Below are 11915 nucleotides of genomic sequence, written 5' to 3'. Positions count from 1 at the left end.
TTCACACCAATTACACATCACACTTTCACATTCATGTGGTTACCAGGTACACTAGGCCTCAGGTAGATGAAACTGGGTCACTTTTCATGATAATTTCAGTATTTGTGGAAAAGTGAATCCTTCCAATTGCAATAATCAGAGAGTTCTTTTTTTTTAGGACAAACTTGACCATTTTGTGGATAATGCGAATAACTTGGCAGATGCATTGCTTCCTACACACGATAGCAGTGCATTGTGTGCCTCAAACATGTTTGTAAATCTTGAACAGGTGTAGTACGCCGTGTGCATTTTGTCTTTTGTCTTGCCGAAAATTGTTTTCAGAGTTTGCCAGGGGTACATTAATTGTATGTAAATGACTGTACACAGTGTTTTCTGCTGTGCCATGTGCTCTCTTGAATAGTGCATTGCTTCTCTGTGAAAGTATCTTATTTCAGTCTGATTAAGACCAGTAATGATGATAATAACTTTTCTTTTTCTTTTTTTTTCTTTTTTTTTTTGGGGGGGGGGGGTTTGTGTTTTGCTTTATTCTTTTTTTTTATAGAAAATTGCAGGGTGTCAGGGCTATCTTTTACTTGGGAACATCTTCTTAGTCAAACTGTGCATACGAAGATGATCCCCTGCATTTCCAATTATTTCCTCATCTCTTTATTTGACATGTTTTCTCTTATAGTACAGGTTTGTATACTTTCAATATAACATTGTTGTATATCTTTACTTTTCATGTTTTCCTCTGATTTTACGACATATAATGTATATTGGTGCATTTATTCATATAATTATGCAAACACTGTTAAATTTTGTTGTACTGTATTGACAGGGAATGCAGGGAAGGAACTTACTTGAACTGAAATTGTCCATGATATGAAGCTGCTCACAATGATTCTAATTTTTGTTGCACAACCTGATAACAAGAGATTTTCCTTAACCCATTGATGAGTCCCGAGTATACTTGGGCAAGTTTCTATGGGAAAATGCGTGTTGTAGCAAAATCAGTCCTTCTTAATGGGCAATCCACCTTGGAAACTGAACAATTCAAATTGATCAGACAGACCAACAAAGGTACAAAACAGGTGTAAGAATTTCAAACTGCTCGCGTCACCCGAGAGAAGCATCCATATATTTCAGTGCAGGGTGCTACATAAGCACTTGCCCGATTGCCCGGGGCAAGTAAAATTTAAAGTCAGGCAAGTGTTTTGGAACAATGAGAAAAAATGCTTGCCTGAATTGGGCAAGCAAAACATTTTGAAGTCACCTTTCCTTCCCAACACTTACATGAAGTAGTCCCAATGCAATCCAACATCAACACTCTATTAAACCAAGTTTGTTACTCCTCACATGAGCTGTTTATTCAGATGATTGTATTCTATCAAGCCCTTGACTTTACAAGCGATTTTCTATATCATTTCTTATGTCTTTGGACTTTCTTTTTGGGCAAGTAAAATGCATCTTTGGGCAAGTGTTCTGCGACAATTTGAAAATCTGCTTGCCCGGCCGGGCAAGTGGTAAAGAAATGTTATGTAGCACCCTGCAGTATATTGCAACTTTTCTTTTTATTTAGCTTTAACCCTTTCTTTGCCACAAACTTTGGACTGTGTGTACAATGTTATGGTGTTCTTTGTGCCAATTGGCTCCCAAAGCACTCAAAGGGTTGACTGGAAGTTAATTTTTGGATGTGTCAAGGTGGCCTCACACTATGCGGTTTTTTCTTGTGACTGCTTGCGGTTTCGAGAAGTCGCACGCGGTTCTCGACCGCATGCGACTTCTCGCGACTTGGAGGCATCCGCAAGCCTTGCGACCTCCTTGCGGCTGCTGTCAAATTTTGAACATGTTCAAAACCTTGCGATCGTCTGCGGTTGCCTCTGCGAACCCTTGCGACCGGCTGAAATTTCGCAAGCCTTGTGCTCACACTATGCGGCTCGATGATTGCGATCTGGCAACCGCAACAGATCGCAAGCACTGCGATCGAGAAAACCGCATAGTATGAGGCCACTTAAGATTTCTAATCTCTAACGATGTACATGTGCAACTCGATGAATTTGTGTGTAGAATTGATTCATAGAAATGGATTGGAATGGGAAATTGAGATTCTATGTCTAATTGAAGACATCTATGTTGTACGTAAAGAGAGATTTCGTGCCACATTTAAACAAAAGAAGAAAAGGAATGAGTGAATCATTAGGTAATCATGCATACCTCCTGATAATATTCTAGGTTTGCTCTAGGTGTGATGCGAGATGAAATGACCTGACATTACTGGATTATTTTCCATTCGTAACTTGGAGTGGATAAGTGTAAAAAATGAAATATAATGTTATTAACCACATGTCGCAGTTATTCAAAACATCCCTTGAATTTAGAGGTGCTCAGTGTTCAGAAAATGTGATGACATAAGTGATCGAAAGCACCTCATATTGTAATAAAAAAACACATGTTGTACCTTTTTGAAGACTAATAATCAAAACTACAACCAATACCTGTTTGAATGATAATAAACAAAACTGCAGGACTTTTGTAGACAAAAATGAATTCTTCTCTAAACAAAGGTACACAGAAACCTGTCATGATTACACAGCCTACAATCTGTCCAATGCATCAGTAATTAAAATATCTGTATGATTCTTTCACATCTCCACAGCCCTAACATAGTAAATGACGCGATAAAATTGCAAGAATCATGCATTTGTTTTGAATGACTGTGACAGTCACAAGTTTCAGTGCTTCCGTAATTCCCTTATTTACAGAATAAGGGACATCTTCAGACATTTTTGTTATAATGCTGTAGAGACTGCTGGCACTATGAAAAACTTTTTTTTTTTTTGCCGGTGTATTATTTTAGATAACATCATCTTATAGTGCCAGTAGAGGAAGTATAGGCAAGACATGTATAATCTTATGTGTGCTTGATCAAAAAAAAAAAATGGTCATTCCAGTGACATATCCCATCTGTGTGTGTATGTTGGGGTGGGGTGGGGGGGGGGGGTGGGGGGAGGTTGAGTGTTCTAAACAGTTTTGTTAGAGTGTAAATATTTACATTTCATTCTGGACCTCTATCTCCTCAAGTCTTTGGCAACTACTTTCGATACCAAGTTGGTCCTGCCAAATCCACCCTTAATGGAGTTTCATGCGACCGTGGAAATAAAAGATAGTGGTGAGTTCTGGCTGTTGTTGGTATTGCATGAAACAGTCAAGACATCTGTTCCGCAATATTTGCAAGGAATTCTGCTATTTGCTGGAAAGGAGATTTAAGTGACTTAAATTTGCTATTCTTCCAAGTCAATGATGAGGAATGAAAAGAATAGGCAAATGACTTGACATGCAGACTTTACAGCAACACTTGGAATTGATAATCAGCATATTTCATAAGTTATCTTACTGGCAAACAGTGTATTATTTTACATGCTGAATGATTTATATGTTACTGTCTTATGTTTGTCAACGCTATGTATCATTTAAGGCCAAAATAACCAACTCCCCCCTTTCCAAGTGGTCTTGAAAGCCCCAGTTCAGGGGGGGGGGGGGGGGGGGGGGGGGTAAAAAATGACATGACAACAATACCCAGTAGGGCAGCATGCAATGTGAGTATCATAAAGAAATATCATTTTTGTCTCTGGCTTCCCCGATTGTATGTGAAAGAGCCGGAAAAATAATAATAAAAGAAATGTAGGCATGTCTAATTTGCAAGTATTGATGCTCTCATTGCTATAGCCTTGATATTTATGGACAGTTTTGATATGTCATACAAAATAAAATTAAAAAACATGTAATATTGTTTATTTGAAGTCATTAAAATTGCAAGTTGTAATTGTAATTGAACATTTGTCCGTATTACTTAATATGTTCAAAAACAATGATGGAATAAATGAGCTGAAAGAATAAAAATATGAAGGAAATGTGGTTTTCAAACTAGTCAAATGACAGTTGGTTCGTATGCCAAAGGTCAATGGTGTCATTGCTCTCTACTCTTTATGACTTATACCATGTAAATGCACGTCGACCAATATGTGGATAATACCCATGATCATCACTTATATAGCCAAAAGAATTTCTAAAATACAAGTCATATGTTTTATTAAAATTTTCAATTACTTGTACTTTTCCTCAGATTACTTGGATATGCCCTCAAAATGCCTTCCAAACCAAGATTCTTGTCAATGACATTATTAGTCGATCATTACTGAAGTATTAATATAGGCGTTTTCACATCAGCCCGATGTTTCGAAATAGCGCGCTATTTTCTGACTTGGGAAATTAACCCGATCACGAATAATAGCGCGCTATTTGATAATGTGAACACAAATTAGCGCGCTGATTGTATCGCTCTGGTCGAGAAAATTTCTCGAGTCCAACTCGGGAAATTTCTGAAATAGCGGGATAATTGGCGATAATGTGAAAACGCCTCAAGAAATTAGCGCGATGCATCTTATCATGCCCAGCGTGTGTGACCCGATCAATCGAGGCAAACTGCACACAAAGCATGAGAAATTTTTGAAAGTGCACACATTACTGATGCTGTTTGCACATGCTCAGCTGTCGAATTAGCTCGGAAAAAATTTCGGGCTAATTCTCTTCGGGCTGATGTGAATAAGAAATGAAATAGCGCGCTAATTCGCAATCGCGAAAAATATCTCGAGCTGGGATTTTCATCGGGCTGATGTGAAAACACCTATTGATTAACAAAAGACATTGGAATGCTCCTTCCCCTACTTAGCATAACTTGTATATTTTTGTGCTTCTTCTTTTATTGATCATATTAGTAACTTGGTAACATAAGATGATATGTCAAGAATGTTTCAGATCACCTGAACAAGTAGTGGTGATATTGATTGTATGCTGGCATGCAGTGTTAATATGGAAAAATACATTGTAGCCTTTGTAATGAAAGGTATACATTGTGCTATGAAGGAAAAAAAATAGAAGGAAATACAGATGATGGAGGAACAATAGTAATCTGTACGTCTTGGTGTGATGTTTGGCGATGTGCTGGAAAAGAAAAGTGTAATAATGTGTTGTTTGGATATGTGATAAATATGTACAATGTAGATCAAAACAGTTGTGATGTACAGACCAATGTAGAGTACCAAAGTGATGGTGTCACATATCTTTTGTTACATCTTAGGTTGGAACCAAGTGTAAACATGGTTAGCAACAATAGTGTTTACAGATTTTTGGGCCAGTTGAGGTTGTTTAGAGCCAGTTTCCATGGTGATGGATGGATTATGGCATCACACGGTGGTTCTCTATTCCTTCAATAGGGAGCTTTAGATTTTGATGTGCGGACGTTTGAGACGACGAGTGCACGTTATGTTCTCCTGTCCCCTGCATCGCGTTGAAAAATAGCTTTAGATTACGCTGGGACGCAACGTATAAAAAATAAAATCGCGCCCCCATATGGTCAGTGCATGAAGTAGTTCTCTACGTTGCAAACTGTGCGGACGTAAAAATAGCCCAGTACGCGTAGTGAAAAACTCAGGCGACGCAGGCTAAAGATAGATCGACTAGACGCGCGCTTCTGCGCACGCTCAGAACATGTTTTTTCCCTCTTAACGTCTGCGTGTCTAAAATCTAAAGCTCCCTCTTAAGAAGTTGGAGTACTGTAGAACCAGAAATATTTGTGGCATGAAATTTTCATGAATTGGAGCTGATGCCTTTATTGAGGCCACCATGATGTGTATATCAGACAAGAACTTTCGTGTGCAGTTTTATTTTTCACAAATCTTGGCTCTTTGCCAAACTCACAAATATTTCATGCACACAAAAATTTGTGGTTTTACAGGCTTGTAGGCATGAGACCCGACTATCACTTATCATAACAGCACTCATGTGACAAACCAGTCGCATCATATGCTCACATACACATGTGCGAAGTACACATTTGAATTAGATAGGTCAAGATGTATCAACAGGCAATACTATATTATATCAACAATCTAAATAGACATCTATGCACACATAAAGTCTTGTGCAAAAAGCAGGCCGCGCACTGGCCAATACTGTTGAGTTCTTTAATTTGTGACCATTGTAAAATAAGCCAATTTGTGAATGTTTATGAAAAAATATGCATGCAAGGGGTGGGAGAGATTTGAAAATTAGACTACTCATGATAATGTTTACATAACAACAGTGCTGTATGAAAGACTCGTATTCTGGCCAAATATGTAAATACACCCTTATACATATGTACACCTGATCACCTTCATATACCCATACCCATTAAAGGTGCATAGTCCTGGTAGTGTAGAGGGCGCTGTTGATGATACTGTCGATTACCGTTAGCATTGATACGAAGATTACCGAAGTTAAGCTGTCATCAAGCGTAAAGTGCGTAGGTGTTGCTAAGTAACGTTGCCTTTGTTGTCTTCTCTGCGCATCGCGCAGTCTGTAGTAATGCCAGGGTGCGTGCATGTGCTTGTTATCATGACATCACAAAAGAAGTTTGCTAAAGCTGTCATCCCCCTCGGCCGAATCATGAGCCGAACTGTGATCCGACCACCGACTACAGTGAATTGGACTTCTTTGGACGCAGGGAAAGTGGGCCAAAGCGTAAGCGCTAAAGAGGAGTCAATAGCGTAGGTCTCTATAGGAAACTTGCGCCGTGCGCCCGCATATGCATTTGACTAAAACACCGGGACCATGCACCTTTAACCCTCATGCACCCAACCACCCTCACACATCCAATCACCCTCATAAACCCAACAACCCCAATATACCGAACCGTCCTCATACATGTACATCTAACCACACTCTACACCAAACCATCCTCATACATCCTACCACCCTCATCCACCAAGCCCGCCTCATACACCCACTCACCCTCATACACTCAATCACCTTTGTAGACACTAACATCCTCATGCACCCAACCAGCCTCATACACTTAAGGGCTCTTATAGTTTGGGGTGAGACCTAATTGCAGGTTTCTAGCATTTTTTGGTGAGATAATGAGAAAACTCTTATGAAATATGAAAGAGCATGTAATTCCATGAGGAATTCAATGTTTATTTGATAAAAATTTGTTTTGAAATAATAACAACAACACAGGGTACTTATAATGCGCCAATTCCACGTAACTAAGGTGCTCAAGGTGCAGTAGAAAAGAAAATTGACCTAGAGTTATGAAGTACAAAAATCACTACACAAACATGCACATAAAAATGAATGACACAATAATGATGAAAAAAAAGAACTTCAGAAATGGCCGAGATATCCAAAACAGAGTAATTCTAATAAAGTGTGGAACCCACCTTTTATTACATTATTGCTTTGTTTTACTTTGTTTTTGGATGTTTCAGTCATTCCAAACCTGATTTTCATCAAATAAACTTTGAATTCCTCTTAGAATGGTATGCTCTGTACTATTTCATAGGTGTTTTCTTGGTATCTTACAAAGAGTTAAAAGCCCAATTCTCATCTCCACCATTACTGTACCATCCCTTTAACCCCCTCATACACCCAAGCCCTCCCTTCATTCACCAACCACCCTCATACACCTACTCACCCTCATTGTAATGTTTGTATTTCTTTTTTACTTACCCTGTGGAAATACATAAATTGTAAACCCAACCACCATCATACACCAAAACACCCTCATACACCCAACCTTGATGAAACCACACGTGAGATGCAGACTTTAACAAGAGACTTGTGTGCTTCTACTGAATATCAGAATTTATTGAAGGCGTGTCCAGTCACTTGCTATAAACATAAGTTATCAATTATACACACATAAACAGTAAAGTGTTCAAAAACACACTTGGCATCTTAATATTCTAAAGATAAATGTAACACACGTCATAGAAGTTATTGATAATACAGACAAGATATATTTGCATACACAGTGCAAATGACCATGACATATGCAAGGTATGTGATAGTGTTAATTTCCTGTCTGTCCATTTCATTATCTTTCTCTCAGTCTCTCGTTCTGTCTCTCATTCTCTCTCTTTCTCTCTCTGTTTATCTCTTCTATATTGAAAAGTTTATTTGATTTACTAACACAAAATGATTCCTACCTGGACAACATGCTAAACTACAAATGTCTGTGTGTGTGTATAATGACAAACCCTTCACTTTATGACAATAGATTCCATATAGCTAAATACATATATTTGTACATTTTTTTTTTTGTTCACTTAAATCTAAGACATCAAAATGTAACACACTGAAGACACAGCTAAACATAAATAGAAAAAGTCAAAGCAGTTTGAACATATGCAAATAGCAGTGGCAATACTGAAACCAAAAAAAGCATTAAATAATTGTATATCAATACTGTGAAAAAAAAAATATGAAGGCAAATTATGAAAAAACAGCAATGCAACATACATGTACATATTTTGTATGGTTTGGATTTTTTTCCTCCTTTCCAAATGCCTGACCAGCTTCTTTCTGAAGCAGACATTCACACTGTATCAATAAATCACAGTTTACAGCATCAATACACATTTGTGCACAATGTATGTGATACATAGTTCATTGCATTTGGTCATCAATGCCCCCCCCCCCCCTGTATTAATACATGTATCATGTTTGCATCATTGCTTAGTCTGATTACTGAACCCACACTGAGTCATATTACCATGAACTCTTTTATATGTACAATACATCTCCATTTGAGTGTCGATTGACATGGAAAACCCCATAGCATTGTACACACCGTCCGAAGTCCCTTGCACAGGAAAGGCCAGTACAAGTTAGGTATGCTGCCCCACACAGTCCCAATGTCATACTAGGTCAAGACTATGATTCGATCATGGGCACAAAGTGGACGGCACTAAACAACAACCAAAAGAACAGAAAAACACAGCTGATTTATTCTATGCTGTTACATATGCTTCTCCTCTGGTAAATTCTATCACAACTTCAAGTCATCTGAATGGCCTGAATATGGTATAATAGCCGCGAGGTTGGAGCCAGCAAAGCAACCTATCAGATGGGAATTTTCTACCCTGTCTTCAAAACGTTGGGTAACATGTATCAATGTTACTGTACTTTACAACACCATGGCAGCCCGAAAGGTCACAGATAAGTACTCCTACCTACTTGTCACACGCACTTTTCTGTTTCATGACAATGATACACAACGAAACGTTGGCATCTGCCCCTCGCGTGGAGTCAACCCTTTGATAACACAAGCGTTTGTGGGTAAACAAGCAGCCCAAGGCATTTCTCAGTTCAGCTCACCTCTATTGAGAGCATTTCAATGTATTACCATGGTTATATACTTACAGACTGATAAATAATGATGGCACTGGATTACATTGTGTCATACATAAATGTGTGGATTTTGGGGTGGTACACATACATACTACAAAATAATATAAGGCTAAAATTGCTATATGTGCGTGTTGTGCTAATAGACTGTATACAATGGCAACACTTCCATACAGCATTCCACAATGCAAAACAGTTCACTCCTTTTTTCTTTTTCTTTTTTCATGGATGGGAGACCAAGCACAAACATACAATGTAGCTTAACTATCCTCATGAAGTCACCCACACATATTTACTATGACATGTCATACTTGTACGTCTTAAGGTCATAGAGTAGATACAATGTAGCAGAATTGGTGTTTACTACACGGTGTAGGGAGATGCACACTGCTTTATTAACTTTCTGGGAACAGTTCATGACCGACTTGAAATTCCTGTTGATAGGCCTTGATTCTACATGATAAAGCAGGGCGAGGTCTCAAGTATTAAAGCAATGATGTTGTTCAAATGTTTGAGAAGTATCATTTAAAAAAGTCATTCAACCTCGGCACTTGGTTGGTCATACACACACCTAAAAACACACACATTATATAAAAAGAAAGAAAGAAACAAAACAGTGTATGGTCTCCATGCTGTAAGAGGGCAAATTTGTTGATATTGTCGGCAGAATGAAACCCAAAGATGAGCATTGACAAATGATGTTTAATTGCTAACTCCTATAAATACAACAATCATAAACAAAAACATGCTGACACGTATGACTATTGCTACCAATTTTTACTGGGTGCTATGCTGTCTCACTTACTATGCCAAACATGGATAATTAGGTCACAAGTTTCATGACTGAAACTGTACCAGCAGCTTTGGGGTAGTCAACTGCATTAATGAGGACACACTTCATGCTAGCAATCCTCACCTCATAACATTCATTTCAGTATAGAGCAAGATAAACCTATAGTACTACACAGCTGAAAGAAAAAAAAAAGTTACAGGTCACTGAGCATGAAAATATTGCCTCGCACACTATGGAGTATGTTAAAACAGCAAAATAGCACTCACAAGCAGCACAAGAAGTATTGTCAAAAAAAAAAATCCTCACTTTAAATGTCACTAGTGTGGGAGACGGCTGTTGTGCATTAAACAATAATGCAAGCAGTTTCTTAATCAGATCCTTTGAAAATTGCACCAAAACAGTGTACATGGATTATTGTGTTTCTTATGGAAAGCATATAGCTTCAACCGTAATGAGCAAAATGCAGGAAAAAAAAAAACATGAAAAGAACAAAGAATGCTACAATTACTGTATTCAAAACCTCACATGAAACAACCAACATAAACGGCTTTTGGGAACTTCACTGGCTCTCAGAAAAAACATTTAGATTGAGAATAATCAGTATCTGTTATTTCTCTGCATTCATACTGTAAAACTTCATCATAATTGTAAAACCAGAAATTTTTATGTGCATGAAACTTTTGTGAATTTTGCGAGGAGCCAAGATTCGCAATTGTTTCTGGTTTCACTATACTTCAAGGAAAAGCAGAGGAAAAAACCAATGATTTCACCACCAAAGACATATTACCTACACTGTAGATTGACATTGTTTTTGGACCACTGGCAGTGATGTTTCACTTTTCGAGAGGAGGTAGTTTGTGTGATATGTACACACCATTTCTCTAAATACAGAATTCCTCAAGACTACCCCTACCCTCCCCCCCCCCCATTACGTCGAAGTCGTAAACTTCGCATCCTATTCTTTGCCCTAGGATTGAGGCAGTGGTACTATAATGTCGTAGCGAAGATGTATGTATCACCATTTGCGTGCGCTCACAGAATGCAGTTTGTCTGTACCAATTTGACAATACACAACTCTATGTTTGCTGCAGGCAAAATGCCACAGGGTCTTGAAATACAGACTGCTCACTCTTCCCACTACCCATCGTTCAACGACAGCGTGTCAAAAATAGCCTATCTGGCAGCACGCCATGGTCTCGTAAGTTCGATATTTAGTAAATTGCCGCCTAATGAGCTCAAGACATCTTGCATGTATCACACAAGATTGTAGGCCTACATGTATATGATATAGATACAAATTGTGTTTGTGCATGTATAATGTACACAAATCCAGCATCCGTGTTTCTGTACACACAATCTGTGTGTTATTCTCTACTAAACATATGCAATAATTTCTCTATTAAAGAAAGAAAAGGAGGAAAAAAAACAAAATGAAGCAAGATCTTGGCTTGTGATGCTAGTGGGGAAAAAAAGTGTGTGCAAATGTGAGCCATGGAAATCAACTGTATCCTACTTTTTTTTTTTTTTTTTTTTTTTTTGGGGGGGGGGGGGGGGGGGGGGGCTCAGCCATGTTTTCAGTTCATGCAACACACAGCAGGGTGAAACCGGTCCAGAAGAACTATTTTGTTCTTAGTGTTCTTTATATAATACATATATTTATATAATATACTGCATATGAACATATAAAGTACATACAGTGTACATAGGCCTACACGTCATATACCATATTGTGTGTGCAGGAGTTTGCTGGAGATAGCATAGGCAGGAAGTTTGACATTTTCACACACGTGCCAATCGCAGACTGCTTTAATATAGGGTGGGTCTTGTGGGCGGCTTGACCATGGCCAACCAGTGAGTCAGCATGATGGATCTCCTTGGTGCTACGTCACCCCATTGCCGCTCCAGTCCCTCT

This window comes from Diadema antillarum, unplaced genomic scaffold, assembly GCF_040938485.1.
Source record: "Diadema antillarum isolate AM-2024a unplaced genomic scaffold, OU_Dant_1.0 seq00001274_RagTag, whole genome shotgun sequence".
In the NCBI taxonomy this organism is placed as follows: domain Eukaryota; kingdom Metazoa; phylum Echinodermata; class Echinoidea; order Diadematoida; family Diadematidae; genus Diadema; species Diadema antillarum.
Note: the sequence above shows the minus strand (reverse complement) of the source record.